The sequence below is a fragment of the Chamaea fasciata genome, unplaced genomic scaffold (assembly GCF_029207755.1).
Source record: "Chamaea fasciata isolate MVZ Bird 193981 ecotype frontalis unplaced genomic scaffold, bChaFas1.0.hap1 SCAF_18, whole genome shotgun sequence".
Classification (NCBI taxonomy): Eukaryota; Metazoa; Chordata; class Aves; order Passeriformes; family Sylviidae; genus Chamaea; species Chamaea fasciata.
The window spans coordinates 5827366-5845715 of record NW_027094103.1 but is presented as its reverse complement, the minus strand read 5'-3'; the positions used below and the strand labels follow the sequence as shown (position 1 = coordinate 5845715).

The 18350-nt window shown below is 41.8% G+C and overlaps 1 long non-coding RNA gene across 3 annotated transcripts in view; it reads left to right on the top strand.

Annotated features, from left to right (window-relative positions):
- The window catches only part of LOC136298827 (uncharacterized), a 50896-nt gene that overhangs the window by 20037 nt on the left and 12509 nt on the right, over positions 1 to 18350 (top strand). The window contains exons 2-3 of one of the 3 annotated variants that reach the window (XR_010723384.1): positions 3627 to 3890; positions 6018 to 6032. This is a non-coding gene — a long non-coding RNA (uncharacterized lncRNA). Of the gene's footprint in view, positions 1 to 3626; positions 3891 to 4480; positions 4512 to 6017; positions 6033 to 18350 lie in introns of those variants that run through there. The other 2 variants (XR_010723383.1, XR_010723382.1) reach the window with 2 other exon arrangements.

Here is an 18350-nt window from a genome sequence, read left to right as displayed (position 1 = left end):
TTCAGTTCTGCATTTTTTTTCTGAAACAGATCAGAGGAAACTGCCAGCAAAGCCTCCTCAACCAGTCCACTTCCTCACTGCCACCCCAATGCTGCCCCTGCTGCAAGCCAGAAGAGTCACTGTAAAGAAGGTGATTTTTCTGCCATTCTGAGCCCAGAGAAAGTCTCTGGCTTGGCTGCATGCAAGGTGGCAAATTTAATTCTCTTCTCTTAACTGCTTCTTCACTAAATCTACGCTGCCTGCTAATCTCCTGCATCCCTGTAGAAAAGTCACGACTGAAGACTCAAGTTGTCAAAACATCACTTGTCTTTTCCACCAAGGCTGGTGGAAGCATGGCTGTGCTGAGCCAGAGCAGAGTTGAGTGAGCTTTGAGAAAGTCCCTGTTTCCAATTTAGCACAGCTCCCAGGAGGTATTACATTTCCTGGTGCAGAGCAGAAAACGCTTTGAGATCCTCAAGCACAAAGCCTTGTTGTTTTATTCATTTGTACTGCTGAGCAAATTCTCTTTTCGAGGCTTCCAGTGGGGAAATTTCCTCCAGTTTCTCCATAGCAGAGTCCAGATTAAAGCTACCTTTATCCTTTTAAGGTCTAGAAATCATGATTTTTCAAAGACAGCCTTTATTTCCTGTACTCCTGGAAGATCTCCTTAATTGCGAGAAACACTCTCTTCCTAATTACAAAAGCACTTGAGCTCATCCTCTATTCAGTTGTGTTGGCAGAGCCTCTGGAAGAGTTCTCCAACCTGAAACTTCCAAGGAATCTGTTAGGAAACCCATCACAGCTTCCAGATAACACGCTGCCAGTTTTATTAAAAGAGCAACGCTCGAGCAGGCTCGCACTCGCATTGCAGTCATTCTTGGCACTCCTGCAGCCTCCTCCATCCAAGAATCCTGCACTGCTCATTCCACTGGCTGCCTCTTCCTACCACAACCAATGTACCAAGCACCTCCCAGGATCACCTGGAGCACGTGCTTCTTACAGCACCTCACGAACTGCGTTTTCACAAAGACTCTCTGATGTCGTGCCCACTCGTCCCCAGGGAGCTGAGCGGAGCAGCGGCAGTCGGAGAGGGCTTTGCAGCAGCAGCAGCGTGTGCAGGGTGGCTTCTCATGATCCCAGGACAGCCTCGCTGATGTCCCACGTGTTTAACACTGCTCTGTCCCCAAGGACTGGGCTACAGTTAACCAACCAGATCCCAAGGTTTTTCTTGAATTTTCCCCAGATTACAACCAGGGCGAGTTTGCTGCTGCTTCAAAACAATGTTTCTCTGATTACAACCTAGGCTGACAATTAGAGTGATTTAAACCCTAACTAATTGTGAAGTACTTTGATCATGCTTAGCACAACTTGTGGTTTGTAGGCTGCAAAGTTGAAAGGAACTCTTGGGTTCACAATTTCCTTGAATATAAATTTTATTTTGATATATAAGGCATGATTTAAATATTAAAATAAAACTTGTGTTTGTTTTTTCCCTCATCCTATTTCTTTGAATATTATTGCTGGTAAAATTTTCTCTCTCTGAGCTTAATATTTACCACACAATTTGTTTTAGCTTAAACCTACTTTCCTTGTTCATTTGTTTTATTAAGAATAATTTTATAAAGGTGTTGTGGCTTTGTTTTGGGGTTTTTGCTTTGTTGGTTTGGGGGTTTTTTAGCTGTGAAAGTTTTTCTCTTGGGCTTTTATTTTGTGTTGCTGCTCAGAGAGCATGGGTTGGCAGGACAAATGGCTTTCTCTGGGGCAGAGAGAAGATATCCAGCAGCACTTGACGGACTCCAGGCAGGGTTACTGAGAAGATCTCTGAGGGCTTTACAAAAGTCCCAGCCACAATTTGCACTGCACCAATTCAGCCCATACAGTTTTTGTTAACTTAGTATATGGGCAATAAATCCTTCTATTTCTCTCTTCTTTCTTTGCTTTTTAAAAAGTTTAGGACACTGGTTTTAACACAGCAATGAGCTGCATCTGTTGGTTGCAGCCAATGCTCCTCTAAATGCTCCTTGCATGGATCTGCACTGCAGATCACATTTGCCTGCAGCACTCCTCGAGTACAACTAAAAAGTGGTGCAGATGCTGATCCTCTTTAGGAAAATTTCATCTTTCCCTCCATTATGTTCTGCTGCTTCTGCCCATTGCTGGCACAAGCCTCCATCCAGGGCAGCCCTGGACCTTTCCCATCTCCAGCCCAGTGCATGCTCGCTTTCCATGGGGTTGCAGGTATGAGAGGCTGGTTCAAAGGGAGGTGCACATGTTGGCCCCATCCCCGAACTGGCGCCTCTCTGCCTGGGAAACCTGAGAGTTTCTGTCCTTGCTTATGAACCGTGACATCTGCACATTCCTCGGGCGCTGACCCCCGGGGGCCAGAGGTCACCCCAAGGTCAAGCAGTTTCCTCTTTCACCACCAATAGAGACCTTGACTAGAGGTAAATTATGTTGCAGTTTAAGGAAATAATTTGAAACACTCTTGTAATTATAATAAATTTTGCTGTTTACATTTTAATCTTCAACCCTTTCACCCTCTGGTTCTCTTGTTTAAGGAAAAAAAGTGGGGAATTACATATTTAACAGAAAAATTCCTGCCATGGTGGACAGTTGAATAAATAGATGAAGTTCCAATAGCACAACAGCTCCAAGGTCTTTGTCTGCCCTCAGCATGAGCATGCACTTTTTAAAGTGCAAAATCTACTTACTCTTCAGATAAGTATGCTCATGCAGCAAGAATGGAAACATAATATTGTGTCAGGAATGTCACGTGATTCCCAATTCTCCATGTTGAGTAACTGTAAAGTTACTTGAAGAAAAATCTCGAGCACCTTACTCAGGCAAAATTCCAGTTGACGCCAATGAATTTTTACAGTAAAACAGATTTTGAGTCATGGCGATAGCAAGAGCAGCTGTTTTCCTGGGCATACGTTGTCATTTGATCATTTTCTCTTGCAGCTCACAAGGGCTGATGGGCTTGGAAAACCTTTCCTTCGAAGGAAAATGATCAAATAATCACAATAAAGTCCTGTTCCTTTTCAGCTGGGTACCATTATTCCATCTGATATTTTAAAACAAGACCCTGGACAGGTACAACAATTCCTCATTTATCCAATACACACCGTCATCTTAAAACTAAACTTAGAGCAAGACAAGGAAGAAGCAGAGCAATTACAGCAGTAAGGTCTATGGTGATGCTCAGAGCTGAGAGAATGAACACTTGAGGAGAGCAGAGAAAACAACAAAACTCCTTGGCACTAACGAACACACAGGGCTTTCCTTACAAGGATATCTGGACTTTGTTCCAATCACTACTCTGAAAGAGAATGTACTCAAGTTCCATCTGTAGTTGTGGGGGTGTTTGCAATCCTGCCTCACTCCAAGGACCCTGTTCCTGCGCTCCCGTAGCATAAGCACAACACAACAAGGCCAAGGCAGCACAGTGAGTGCAGCTGAGATCTGCACTCCAGAATCTGTGTTCTGTCCCAGATGAGATGCGTGTCTGAGGGCAGGCAACTTCGCTTCTCTGCTGCAGAAACAGCCCTTGCAAAGGAGATACAACAATCACCTTCGTCAGATGCCTTGAGATTTACAACTGTAAGCTGCTACTCTCAGCAACATCATGTCTGTTTCTATTATTGCAGAGTCCACATGTTTTGAGAACCTTGGATAACAACAGCTCATGAAGTGATAAACGTGTTTAACAAAGAAAAAAAAAAAAGAAACACAGAGAAATAACACAGGCTAAAGGTATACTCACTCACTATCAGCAAGCAGAGAGGAACCTGCAGCAAGGAACAGTCAGAAGAAAAGAAGTGGCCTGGACCTGCCAAACTTAAAAGCTAACCCCCAGTGCAGTGGGGCTTTCTGGGAAAGAGTTCCTATAATGGGAGGCTCCGTGCATCTGGGTAAGTGCTAAGGGCTTTATCTGCTGTAATGAATAGCCCACTAACACCAGGTGATTCTAAAGGGTAGGCAAGATAAGGCACAACACAGCTTACTGGAAAGAGAAAAGGGAACATTTGGAATCCCCGACCAATCAATTTTTTTGATCTCCACTACTTGCTCCTAGACTGGCCTGTGTGAATGAATGGTCCCTGCCTCAGGAATCTCCTGCCTGTCAGTGCAGCTCTCTGCAGCGGCAGGACCAAGGGGCTGCTTCTTTTCGTCCCCTCCCCAGGCACAGCCCTGGCTGCCCCACTGCTGCTCCTTCTCCACACCGAATTCTGGGAGCTGTGCAGGTGATGGACACACGGGGAGTTGTCTTTCTGTCCTCAAACGAAATTGCTTCTGGTCTGAAGGGGTAATGGTGGCAGAGAGCAAGAGTGGACCTCTTCCTCTGCAGGAGGATGAGGGTAAGGTGTCGGTTGTCTTCTTGAGAGCACAGGGAACAGCAAGACACAGCTCTGAAATGTGGCACGATTCTGTAGCCAGTGAGTGCCCTCTTTGTGTTGGCTAGCCATGATCTACGTCTCCCTATCCTTCTTTTGCACCCTAGGCTGCCCTTCTCTGGCCACCTGGAACAGGGTACCAATGTCTTGGTCTCTTGTCTTGCCAGAAAAAGAGAATCACCTTGTAGCAAGTCCTGAGGACGGTGTTTGAATAGACACTCTCCTTTGAGACACACAGGAAGCTTCCTCAACAACTACTGTTTTGTCCAAAAGTGCAGTTGCAATCCTCACACTGAACTACATCAATGATTTCAACAGGAGATACTGTTGGCTGGGTAGGAGCTGGAAGCTCTCCAGACCTCTGTTCTTGACTTCAGCAGAAAATCTGTTTCTTTCGCACTCTGGTGTACTTTTTGTGCTGCACTGACACAGCCTGACAGTGTAATTCTACCTGCATTCAGAATCAGCAGCTAAAGTCTCACTGCTTTCAGATGGAAAGTGTTCCAAGCTCTTAATCTTAATTAAGTGTCCAAATTAGAAATTAATCAGCCTTCCATGTTCAAAGAGTTGGAAACAGTGATATTCTGTGTCTTCTTAAAACATGACAAATGAACCGTTTCTAAACACAGTGTATAAAACAAACCTGTACAGAAAAGCATTGAGCTGGTACACAGGCAGTAACACAGAAACTCCTCCACATTGGACAGTACTGCTAAATCTGGTCAGTTCCCAGATCTGGCATTACTGGCAGCCTGTGCAGAGTATGGGAAATGAAACTTGGCTTCTGCAGTCCTCACTTTCCATTCATAATGCCCATCTGCTGCTGAAAGATTTCTGAAAAGCAAACTCCATCGCTCAGTGCAGAGGATGTCCCAGTAATAGCTGGAATACGACTACAGGGATGGAGAGAGGTTTCCCCACTCTCAGTTTCCATGAGTACATTAAAATGAAACAGTCTCTTGATTTGGGACAAACCTGAGTAGATTACACTTTTGATGTACTGTGGCCTAAGTTCCTTTGATGATACGATATCACAGAAATCATGCAGGAATTTCCAAGGATGCTCCCAAGGAGTAGCAAATATATGTCCTTCCTATCAGCAGTACTCAGAAAACTCAGCAGCAGTGCTGATCCAGAGTCCCACTGCACAGATGTGTATCAGCAGGAACAGTATCAGACTCTTCATGAAAATTAAATGTTTTATTGTTTAACTCCTATGAGGTTTTGGGAAACGATATCAAGGAAGAAAAACCTGTCAATAGGCTGGACCACATTTTTGTCCAGCCTTGGGCTGAACTCAGAATCCCACCATTACTTTCCCCACAGGAGATGGTGTCTCAGTCAAATTCTAGAGATGTGTTTCTCTGGGAATTCAGCCACAGGACTCCTGTCCTGCATTAGCTGCAAACATGAGACAAAAGGATATAACCGAAATCCAAGAAGCCTGGACTACGGACACGCCAGATTAGGAAAGCATCAGGGTACTGTGATCATTGGCAATCTCAATGTCAAGTGCTAAGAACATGTATTTAAGCAGATCCATGTTCTGAGGATCCTCTCATGTATTTTTCTGTTGACCAAGACACAGTTTATAAGATTCATCATCGAAACTTCAGCTCCCTTTCCCATCTTGTCTCCGGCCAGCTCTGTGCCCCTCACACAGCAAACCAGCTGGCATGGATGTGATGAGCAGAGACCAAGATGTTTGCTTTTCCCAGGAACATGTAAGTACAGGACAGATCAGGGTTAGACATGTCTGTGGTTTTATCCTCCAAGAAGGAAGCAAATGTCCCAGTGACAGACTCACAGGAACACAGTATGATTACTCAGAGAATTTTCTCTTTTTACATCCAAACATACATGATCATGCACGCCACAATAGGGATGTTCCCCCAGCGGGAGATGGATGGAGGGGCAGAAGGACAGATGTGGAAACATTCCCCTCAGAACCTTTCTACCCAGCTGAGCCAGGTCCAAAGTGCCAGTGCTGGCTGTACAGCACAGGAAAAGGCAAATGGAGCTTCTCTACAAGGAGTACCCAAGTTCTTTCCCTTTCCTAGGAGAATGATTTTAGAGACCTTCTCCTTCCCTATCTGGAGATATCTGAAGTCTTTATTTTCCATGTTGTTGTGCGAAAGTTTTTAAGTTGGTCTAGAGAATGCTTCCATCCCTTCTTTCTGATTATTTGTTCTCCTCTCTTACCTCCCCTAGTTTTAGTTCCATTCTTACAATTGATCGCTGTATCTCCAGTTTTCCTTTTAGTTTAGTGATTAGAAGTCTAACAGAGAGGGTTTTGCATCATAGAGTCAAAGGCTCAATATCATTCATTCCAGTTACTTTCTCTTTCTTGAATTGGCAATTTTAGCTATTAAAGTACTTCAGTGGATATTCAAGCAAAGTCAAAACTCAGCTGGAGCTTAGGTATTCCTGTGGACCACAGCAGAGCATGGTGAGGAAGGGCATGGAGAGAGCAGCTGATTCATCTTTCTAACCCCCAGATTTCTATCACTGTCCAGTACTCACATGGGAAACTAAATATGCTGCCTGCTCTCAATGTATTGTTGTGGTCACCTGCAAAGCAAAAACTGGTTGCGTTGGGATCAGCTCCTTGCCTGGGCTTTAAAGAAGTCACAGGAGGGGGAATGGTCAGTCCCAGCCAACAGTCAAAGGAAAACCAGAGCACAGGAGAACACTCTGGCACAGAGCAGCTGAGCTGACAATACTTCATATTCGCTTCTGCCTGACTTCAGGTGAACACTCAGCTGTTCAGGCAGGGCTGCCTGCAGCAGTAAGAGGGCTCAGACCCCTGTGGTGCTTGTACAGGATAAACTTTGCCCACTCTCTGCTTTATCGAAGGAGCTATTCCTCTCCCCAATGAGTGCAAGCTGCTTGGGCTCTGACATTGCTCTCACTTGCCCTTCCTGCGAGACACACAGTTCAGGAACCCACTCCTGCTTCTGTTCAGGCAGTGCAGATTATTCATGTCTCTGTTGTCTGACTTAACCCTTTTCAGCTCCCGTATCCCCATGAAACGCAGAACTTTTGTTCTGTTGTGTATGACGGTGCTGTTGGGAACTAGCATGTCCTGATGCACTTGACATCTAAAGGAGGGAACTGCAAATTTTCATAGGAACTGAAAAAACCACAGTGGAGAAAGGAAGGATTTCAATCACATCTCATATTCAAGGGTTGCCTTACAATGAGCATGTAAAGCACCTGGCACCAGAAGCCCCAGCCCATCCGCTGCTGGGAGGCACGGTGACAATGTGGCAACAGTGGAAATCTCACCAGGACAGATAATTATGTGAGTGACCTGTTCAGCCAGTGAAATCAGTTTGAACAACAAGACAGCTTTTTTCAGTCTGAAGAAATCAGTACGTTCACCCCAGCCATTATTTATTTTATGAGTGTCCTGCATATAATGAAAGGAACAATCTTTCTTACCATCTGCCTTGCTGAAAGGCACATTTTGTGTGTCGAACAGTTTCAGAGAGCTAATGGCAAAGTGCACATTACTAGCCCAGCAGTGAAAGCATTTGTAAACATCATCATCATCAAAGAGGCCTAGAGCTGCAAAGGCTGTTTTTTGCCTTGTGAGTTTATGTCTGTAAATGACTAATTGGTAAAGTTTTATCTGCAGAAGGTGGTTGGTGGTAGAAGATATTTACAAGAAAGAAAAGCAGGAAATAATTCATCTTGAGAAGCTGAATCTAATCCAGGATGTTCGTGAAATAAAATGAGCTTTAAAAATGGCTCTATTTTCTATTTTAAAAATATATAAAAATACAATTTTACTTTTCATGAAATGAGAAATGGGAATGGACAACCAGGGGGTGTAAAAAATTGGAAAACAGGTGAGAGTGGAACCATATGTCTCTGTCATTTAGATCATGCAGAAGACGCCACACAGGAGTGTTTTGGGATGGAGGAGTTGAGCACTTGCACCCACTTGCTGCACTTGCCATTAATTTATTAAAGCCGAAGAAGACACCACATTTTGAGGGAAACAACAGCTTCGCTGTGGAAAAACCACTTAGATTTTGTTGCATTATTTAGTACAACCTCCAAATATTATTCTTCTTTGAAACAAAACCAAAAAGGAAGAAAAAGGTATTGCAGGCTGAAGAGCAGTATTTTCCTTCAGTTGTTGAAGTCATTTCGGATGAGCTTGGTGTTTAGCTTCTGCTGCAGGAACTATTGCTCTACCTGTCTGAAATAGCTCTTATCAGGAAAATAATGCTCACTACCTCTGCTGAAAAATCAAGAGGTGACTCTTCAAAATGGTTGTATGACCTCTAAAAAGTACCCAAAATAAAGGAACTACAAGGATGCTGGAATCCCCATTAGCTAAAGGGCCTTCTAGCCTTTCATTGGGTTATGGATGTGTTTAACTAATAGAAAACATTGCCCAGTCTGATTCCTGTCCTAGAAGCAAAATAGGGATAATTTAGTATCAGGAGTGATTAATGTCATTTACTTACCCATTTTGTTATAGCTGTTACTGAATTTAAAATGCTACTCACAAATTAAATATTTTACAACCATTTTGCTCCTAATTAGTTGCAGATCACAGATTTCCTTTAAACATAATGGCTGTTTAGGTGGTGGGGTTTGCAATGCACATTGTTGTTTTACAATCGCTTCTGACATTTTGAGAATTTGTTTAATTTTGATTAATTTCAGTTAAATGAGATGAGAGTGTACAATCTCTTTGGAATGGTCTGTTGTTTCAAAGTCTGGTTTAAGTGCACAACATCCTTTAGCTATTCATTTGCACACTTTGCCATATAGATGTTGGACTTTGGGAGTCTGAATCAATGTAGCTTAAAGAGATGTTATCTTGATTGTTATTTGGATCAGGATAGTTTAACATACCCTTAATAAAAACAAATATCCTGACACGTAATGACCCTAAACTTTTTAGGGATTTCTTTTGATGATAACTTTTAATGAAAAGTTGGATTTGAATGAGAAATAGTGAAGTAGAGAGTGCACATCCTCTATAGGAGCAGCAGAGAAATGCTGTTTAATTTTCCAGCCGCTAATGAATAGCAATTTTAGGCTGCCAGGGACTTCTGAAGGTTGTGCTGAAGCCAAGGTAGCACTGCCAAGAGAGAGGTAAAAGTAGTAAACCAACTTGATGCTCTATTTGAGTCTTCCCTGTCAGAACAAAGTTTATGTGCGTACTTGGAACAAACCTTAATCGTTTGTTTAAAATGTTATCAATGTGAGCTGGGTTTTTTGTTTTGTTTTTGTCTTCTTTTATTTTGTTTTGATTTAAATCACAGTTGCTCTACGCCTTTATTCTCTTAAAAGTTTGCATGGCAAAGAGAAAAACTGTCTGAGCTGGAACATAATGATGACTGAAGTTTCCACTGTCAGGTCTTAACAGGGAAAATTTTCTCCTAGATCCTGGACTTTTAAAAGGATTTTGGTGGTGTTCACAGTACCAAAGTAGTTTCCTTCTAAGCTTAGATTAAAAGAAAATGTGCTATCTCTGGTTTCTGCCACAAAGGCACCTCTTCATTGCTGATATTAAATCAAGTACTTGGAAGAATTGCTGAACTGATTCTGCCTTGAGAATCTCTAGTTCCCTGTTAATATCGTCCACACAAAAATCAAAGCTTCCTCAAGGGTACTGCTAATTCCTCCCAGTTTTAATCTGCCTGGTGGAATTGCCCAGTCATGAAATCCTCCAAACCTCCCCAGACCATCTGAGTAGCTGCTGTCCCTCCCTGCCCTTCCCACAGCAGCTCTGCCATGTGACAACCTTTGCCCACCTCAAATCGTGTGCGATGTGCTACAGCAACCACGCACAGGCTACATTTGCCCCTTCCTTCCCAAATTCAAACATTTGTTCCCTGATCATCCAAATATTGATTTAAACAGTCTTTGATGTCATTTGGGGAAAAGCATTTGAATGTTTTAAATGTAGACTCAGCCCACTACAAGGAATACTCAGAGGGTTGAGACAAACAGGGACAGGGACCCTTTGCACTCTGTTAGCTAATGTCATATTCCCTGCAGCATTTGCTAAAATCATTTAGTCACAAAGATAACAGCGTGGATAAGGAATATTTTTAAATGTTTTGAAAAGACACGGTTATCTGTTTGATCTTAACAGATGACTTCTACAATCTGAATTCCATCTCTGCGATAGAAAAAGCTCCTGTTCTGTAAGGGTGTATTTACAGAGCACCGCAAGGATCTGAATTTGCCCTGGGCTTGGCCACAGGCTCTTGACCAGTCTGAGCTCTGATTGAAAAATTAGTTCTTCTTGTGGGTTGTTATTTTCCAGGTACAGATTTCAATTAGCAAGAAGAAGCTCTCATTCCCACATAAATGTTCCCAGCTCCAGATTGGTATATTTAACCAGGACTTCCCAGCTCCTAGGTGTATAAACACCAAAATTTCATTGCTATTTTCCCCCCATTGACATGAAAGGCAAACATAAACATGCTCAAGAGCTAACAGTGTTGACTGAAATATTTCTAAAGGGTCTTTTACACCTAAAGCACCCTCCACTTCCCTGTAGTTAAATGCACAATGTGTGTGAGATCGGAAGCAAAGAAATTCTTTAATTACAAAGATCATTTCTCAGGGCTTGTTAATTCATTTATTTTCATTTTTCTTCTTGTGCCAATAAAGTCTTGCTTGACTAATTCAGCACCTTTCATTACAAGTGATGAGGAATACTAAATTATAACAAAAGGTAAGTGCTTTCCTTGGTTTACCAGAGGTGCCTGGACACTGGGTGTGAACTTATAAGTGATATTTTAAATATAATTGAACCATTAATCCTTGATGTACTTGAATAACTGGCACACAACCTGAGAAAAAATAATTTAGCAAAATGCCAATAATTATTGTTTAGGATTTGTGAGAAGAGCAAACCACACAAGTTGCAAGGGAAGGGGAAATTAATCTTGAAACAAAGTTTTTAATAAACATTGTTTAAAATTAAGCTTTACTGGTGCTAGTGAAGAAAACAAAGATTAAATTTAACTTTGGAAGCATTCACTAAGTCTGCAAGCTTAAAACCAAGTTATATTGGTTAACAGCTAAAAGCAATGGAAATGAGATTTCAATTCGGTTCTAGACTGCAATTCAGTAGCAAGCCAAGCAGAGCTGTGAACATTTCTATCTGCAGGTTTCTACTTCGTTTTGAAAGGACAGTTTATGAGATAGTCCAGTTAAGACCACAGCCACATGTTCACCCCTCTAAAACACCCAAATTTAAGCTGAAGCTTCATGAGCCTTTTAAACTAAACTGTTTGATAAGCAAACCATAATTTCATAATTCCATTTATATATCTCAGCTCCTTTTGAATATACCAAGTGCATCTGCACAAGTGTTTACTGGTGGGGTTTTAGAGTTAGAAAAGGGGAGGCTGATTTCAAAATTTAGCAGAGAAACAAAAAGCTCTGCTGACTCTGCCCAGAGACTGCTCTGACACCTCAACAAACACAGAAGTATCTTCATGTTTAGCACCTATTTTACAGCTACCAAAACAAAGAGAAAACCTTTACAATTATTTCTTTTCATATTAAATTCTTAACTCAGAAGTGAGATGTGACCCTTAGATAAATCTCCCATAATACCTCATTGATTCCTCCCATTTGGTCAGGACTAACAGAATTATATTAATTGGTAATTCTGCTTGGGGGTGGGAAAGAGGTGGGTTTTCCTTCAGTTACTTTTCTTGAATGTCAAACAGATTAGTGCCCTAAAATGCCTGGGAGACAAATATGCTGCAGTTTTCAAACAAATGAAATTCCTAAATAATTTGTTAAGGTGAATTCAGTGAATGAAAGAAATAACCATCCTTTTTTTTCGTGCTCTCTGAACTGCAAGTCGTTTACTTTATTTTATTTTAGGTTGGTGTTGAGGATTTTTTTAACTATTTGGGGAAAAAAAAACTCCACCAAAATAACTAAAAAAGAGATTTGAAAAGGAGGAAAGAACTGAATCCTGTGTTCTGCTTCTGCTTAAGTTTTGTGGATTGTCTCAATTTTAAAAATAAATAAAATAAAATAATCTGAATGTTCTTCTTGACACTAAAACAAAGAGTACACTCCTGAAACACTGGGAGTGTAGGTTTTGCAGATGTAGTGCCCTCCTAAAACAATGCCTCAAATCCGTCACAGCCCAGCTCCCTCCTCTCCCTGCCTGTCTGAAAGCACATTTTAATTGTTTGCTAAGGCAAAATGACCTTTTAAATTTTGTTCCAAAAAGAGCTGTAAATACAAACCCACAGAATTTTGGAGATGAGCATGTCCTAGGGTTTTAAGAAAGGCATTTTATTTTGTAGATATTTTGTTTTAAAATGTATGTACAAAAGCTTGTAGAATGTTGATAGGATGAACCTCCTGAAATTATCTAATAATGAAAAAGGTTATTTCTATTTAAAATCTTGTTTGTTACTAAGAAACATGGGGTTTCCTAAAAAGAAATCGTCCTGGAAAAATTCCTACTGCACATTCTGGAAAAGATAGAAATAAGTGTTGTACATTAGTATGAATTAATACAAAATGTTTGGGCACTTTGTTGTAATAAAATCATTAAATAAAATTAGTAAGCATTTGAACTAGGATTTAAATAAGAACTTTGAACTAGGATTTTTACACTAAACTGTACATTAAGACAAGCTCTTTAATTCTGATCGTATTAGATTTAAAATTAATTTTAAATACTCTTCATGGGGGTTTTTTATGTACAGCTCCACTTAAATTATCTCACTCAAAGTAGTGCACTTTTGAACCACTAAACTCATTCTTAAGTTAGTGCTACACTGATAAACTAATTTCAAACAAATGTTACTCAGTGCCAACACACAATTTCAACAAGAAGAAGAATTACAACAACAAATACCAAACAAACAATTTGACTGCTTGAGCCTCTGTGAAATCTGAGAAAGGTAGATTTCTCAAACAATTATTATAGGAACTTTGGGTTGTTTGCTCATTTGGAGCTTTTTTCTGTTTGATGCAGACCTTTTACTGATGAAACACTTTCAAGTTAGATTTTGGTTTTAAATTCTAGATTAAAATGAAGCTTCAAGGCACAGCTATGATTTTTCTTTTAAATGATGACTCAAAATTACTTGCTTTCTAAGGAGAGAACATAACTATTTGCTTTTATACCCATGCCAAACCTCTGCAGTATTTCTTTGAGCTAACCTTTATCCCCTTTCTGGACTTGTATTGGTCTCTGCTAGAAAGCAAGTCAGCTGTAATTACTTACAGGTGAGTTATTCCATCCTAATGAAATAGCTCTATGAAAACGATGTTATTGAATTGAAATGTAGATGGCAGAAACACATTGATTTATTTTGCATGGATTTTTAAACGCTTAACAATCGTTCCCTCTCCCCTCAGTGCTAAAGAAATTAGGATCCAGCAGAGAGAGAAGTGAACGTTAAGTTCACTTGTAACTTAGACTGGTATCATTTCACACAATTTGGGGACAGAATGAAAAATAAACTCGGCTTAATAGTTTCCTAATAAAGTGTCTCAATTTTTTTTTTTTTTTTTTAAATTTCAAAAAGCCCAGTGCTGGTTGCAGTGAGACACAACACGCTTTCACCCTTACCTTCATCCTGACATTAACTGAAAGATGAATTTGTTTACTCTGTTGTGCTTTTTAAAAAAGTGTGGATAACTCCACCCATAACCCTACAACTTCCCAGCCACACAGTCCTTTTTAACCTTTTAAGCACTGCTTCTGACCCTCCATCCTCCCTGCCACTGGAGCAGGCATTTTCAAGCCACATCCATTTTTATTGACCAGAACCACACTGAAACCTCCAGTTCCCAACTGCAGCCTCCTCTGAAAGTGTCCCCAACAGCTGTAAAAATAGGGGCTCTTTCCACACCAGCCTGATACTGCCTCTGCCCTGGTTTGGCAAAAGGAACCAGCTGCCCCCTGCATTTGTCTGCAGGGAGGGGTGGCTGTTCTGGGGCTCTTTTCCCCCTCTCTCTCCCTATATAGGTATAAATGTGTGTGTGTGTGTATATATATAAAATTATTTTTTTGTGTGAGGGAGGGACAGGATTTTGTTTTGTTTTTACAGCAGCCATCCAGAGCCCTGGGTATTGATTTTCGGGCACATGAAAGGGATTTTTTACAGGCCTTCCCTGTGGAAGGGAGCAGCAGTAAAAGGTGATACCACCCACTCCGAAGGAATGCTGTGCATGCAATTAGGAGCAAGCTCCCAGCCAGGGGGTTAGAATTCAAAGCAAGGGAAAAGCTCCCCACCTCCCACAAACAACAAATCCATTAAAACTACCAAAACCATCAATACTAATCAATGCATCCAGGGGCCATTAACTATTTCAGTGCTCGGGGCTTTTCCCCCTCGCTCCTTCACTCTCCTCCTTCCACGGCTCCGTAGTCCCGGGGGCTGCACCGCTGTGCTGAACCCCCCCCACTTTCGACTGGCCGGCGGATGGTTCGACCACTTCTCCCCGCTCCCGGAGCCGTCCGGGCACCGCCGGCGCTGCGGCAGCCTCATTAAATACCATTACGTGCCACTGACTTCAAAGGGCCGGTGAGGAGCGGCGGGAGCGCGGGGCCGGCTGCGGGCGCTGGGGCAGCGGCCCCGGGGCAGCCCCGGCCGCCTCCCGCCCGCGGCCCCGGCGCTGCCCATCGCGGCTCCCCCGGCCCGGCTCGGCTCGGCCCGGCCCGGCCCGGGGCACGCAGCGCCCAGGGGTAGCAGCGAAGTGGTTAATCAATACCAGGGCTGCAGGCAGAGAGGAGGGGCGGGGTGGAAGGGGGATAAAAAATGCAGAAAGGAAGGAAATGGAGGGAGTGAGAATTAGACTCACTATAAAACCTCCTCATTCTGATTTACAAAAGAGGGAGGGGGGAGAGATGGGGGACGAGTAAAGAGGGGGGGAAGAAAATGTGAGCCGAGGAGCACAATGCCCCTCTTTCCTGTAGCGGGGGTCTGTGCCGGGCTTTGGGCTAGGGATGGGTTTAACTGCGGGTCCGCAGCCGCGCTGGGATCCGGGGGCAAAAGCACATCAATGTAAAACCGACGGAATTAAACTGATTTTTGCATTAGCTGCGTCCCCTTTTTTTTTTTTTTTTTTTTCCCTCTCATCCAATCCCTCATTCATAACTCGCATTTAGTGACTGGTTTTCTCATTGCCGCTCCCCTCCCTCTCGGACACTGTCAAGTCGAGCACAAGAGCCTGCTTTGTAGAGGTTTGATCAGGAGAGAGCTGAGCTCTTTGGGCTGGCTGCATTTCGCTTACGTTCAATCACTTTTGAAGCTATCGATTGGATGTGTTTATGGAAACATGTAAGGTATTTCTGGCCATCTGCTAGCTAGGAAATTATTAAGATTATTTATTTTTAGTGAAAGGTACGAGATTTCTCTGCCTTTCTTGTTTTCAATCCTGCAGATAGGAAAATATCCTGAAGAAAATATTGCATTTTTATCACATTAAAACGATTGTTTGGTCTAAATAAAGATGTGGTTGGCGGGAATGACTTTGGGTGCATTTTAAACTTTTAGAAATCGTTTCTGACAGCTTTTAAATTACTAAAATGTTTTGGGGGATGCCTTTTTGTTATGAATAGTGCTTTTGTTTTTGTTTGGGGTTTTTTCACTTAAAAAACCTTTAACAAGTTGCATTTGTTGAAAAACTGTAAGAATCTGGGGAAATAAAGGAACAATTTGGATTTCAGTGATATGTAGACACATATGTCTGGAGAAGGATATGCATTCATATAATAATTTTAAACTGTTTTATTCTCATGTGTCTGAATGAAAGCCCATTCAAAGAAAACTTTTTTTCTTTTTTCTTTTTTTTTTTTCCTTTTCTTTTTTTAACTCCTTGGGTAAAAATATGGGAATAGTGAAATCTCCTGTATTTAAGGGGCAAGTTTTAGATTAATTCAAATCAGTGTTTAAAAAAAGGATCCACTTAATTTTTCATGTTAGTGTGTTAAAACAGAAAAAGTCAAAGTAGCTGTACTAAATGAGAAGAGAATTACAATTTCAGCTGATCTCAGAGGGGACTTCAATTTTCAGCCCCTCTAAAGGAGTGGTACTAATTTTTTGAAGTTGAAGCAAACCAAAAGTCCAGTCTGTTTAAGTTTAAACATGAATAGTCAATGCTGCCCTGTGAACACTTTATGAATCTATCTGTTCCTGTCTCCCATGGAGTTTTATCAATTAGTTTTGAATCCAACCTTATAGTTTCATCCACAGAAGCAAATATTTGCAGCTAGGGAGCTGGGAATAAAAGACAAAACACAAACCCCAAATCTATGCTTCCTATATGTAGCAATCGCCCACAAGAATGAAATTTAATTTATAACTGCTTCTGTAAATATCTTTGGAAACTTCTGTGAAATTTTCCTTGCCCTCCTCTCTTCTCTTTGTTTCTGCCTGTCACCCACACCCACAAAGCATATGCATGTTCAAGACCTAATTAGGAGGGGTTTATATGAGTTTGTACATGTGTTTTCACACAGACAGTAACGGTGGAGCGTGTTACTGTGCTGCTCGTGTGGGACTGCATTAACCTTGCAGATGGGGAGAGTATTATGAAAGAAATCGTAATTAATAGCATTAAGAAGCTGATTAAAATAAAAAACGCGTTATTGCAGCGGGGGTCTCATTAAGGAATAGTCATGCCTGTCTGCCACAGATTTAAGAACTTTCAGCCACAAGGCCTTGAACTGAGGCAGCTCCAGTTTAAGCAAACGCAGCAGAGACTCCACCCCCAGTGACATCAGATTGAGTTACACTGCAAAAACACCCCAAGATCTGGAGAAAAAAAAAATCAGCTTTTCTCCCTCCCCTCCTTGATGTTTAAAAATTATAAAAACGCCATTCTTCTCCAGCATTGGACAGTTGCAAGGAGCCCTTCTTGAAAGCAAACTAACAGCAGAACAAATGTCTTTCCTCAGCCCTCCTTTCCAAAGGGAGGGGAGAACACAACTGCACATTTGCAGCAAAACGCCACCAAAAAAACCCCAAAAACAAACAAACAAACAAACAAAACCCCAACCAAAAATCCAAAGAATTCCCCAGTGTCCCCCAGCCCTGAAACACAAAAATCGAATCAATGAATCCAGCATTACAGCAGAGCAATCCTCCGTTCACAGAGCAGGAAGGAGCCCGTGGAAAGGGCTGTGGCACACAGTGACAGATCTGGGACTGGGGACAGAGGGTGGGCAATGGGGATCTTTCATTGATTTTTTTTGCAGTTTGTTCAAAGTTAAACTGACGAACCCGTTTGGAGTTTGCTGTAAAGTTACACATTTTTCATGTAAACATCCAAGGCAGTTGCCTTTCTCTAAGATGTGTCATTTCCTGTGTAGCTCTAATAATATATTAAGTAAAGGGATAGCAATGAATTTACATATTTACATATGTATAGACGCTGTGCATAAGAAAGATAGCAGCACGTTGTGTAGATACAACAGCAGAAATCGGCAGAAAACATGCTGTTAAAAAGTTTGGGAAATGACCACACTGAAATAAGAAACAGGCTTCAAATATTCTTGGCATTCAAGACAAGGCTGGCAAGGAAAGGTTTACAGAGAAGTGTGTGGGACAGGAAAGGCTCAATGTTTAAAGATTCGGGGAGGTGATGTCATGCTTAGGACACAGGTCACCAAAAAGAGCTACAAAACCAACTTAGTTCTTACCTGCTCCCCACGGGCTCTATTTTACTCTGAATCGTGCAATGCTAAACGTGTGGCAAGGCATAAGGAGACTCTCTGGCGACTGATAGTGGGCTGAAGGAATTAACTGCAGGGATATAGGGGCTCACCTTTGCTCCAGGAAGGACATCTTTCTTTTTGCTGTAAGATATCTACATTTTTTTTTCCCCAAGCAGAAAAGTGTCAAACCCACAAAGGAAGCGATATAATTAGTGCTGGTCCCTACTACAAACTCGGATCTCTGAAGAGAGACCAGTGCAGCTTTTCAAATGTCTACCATTTTGAAATCAGAA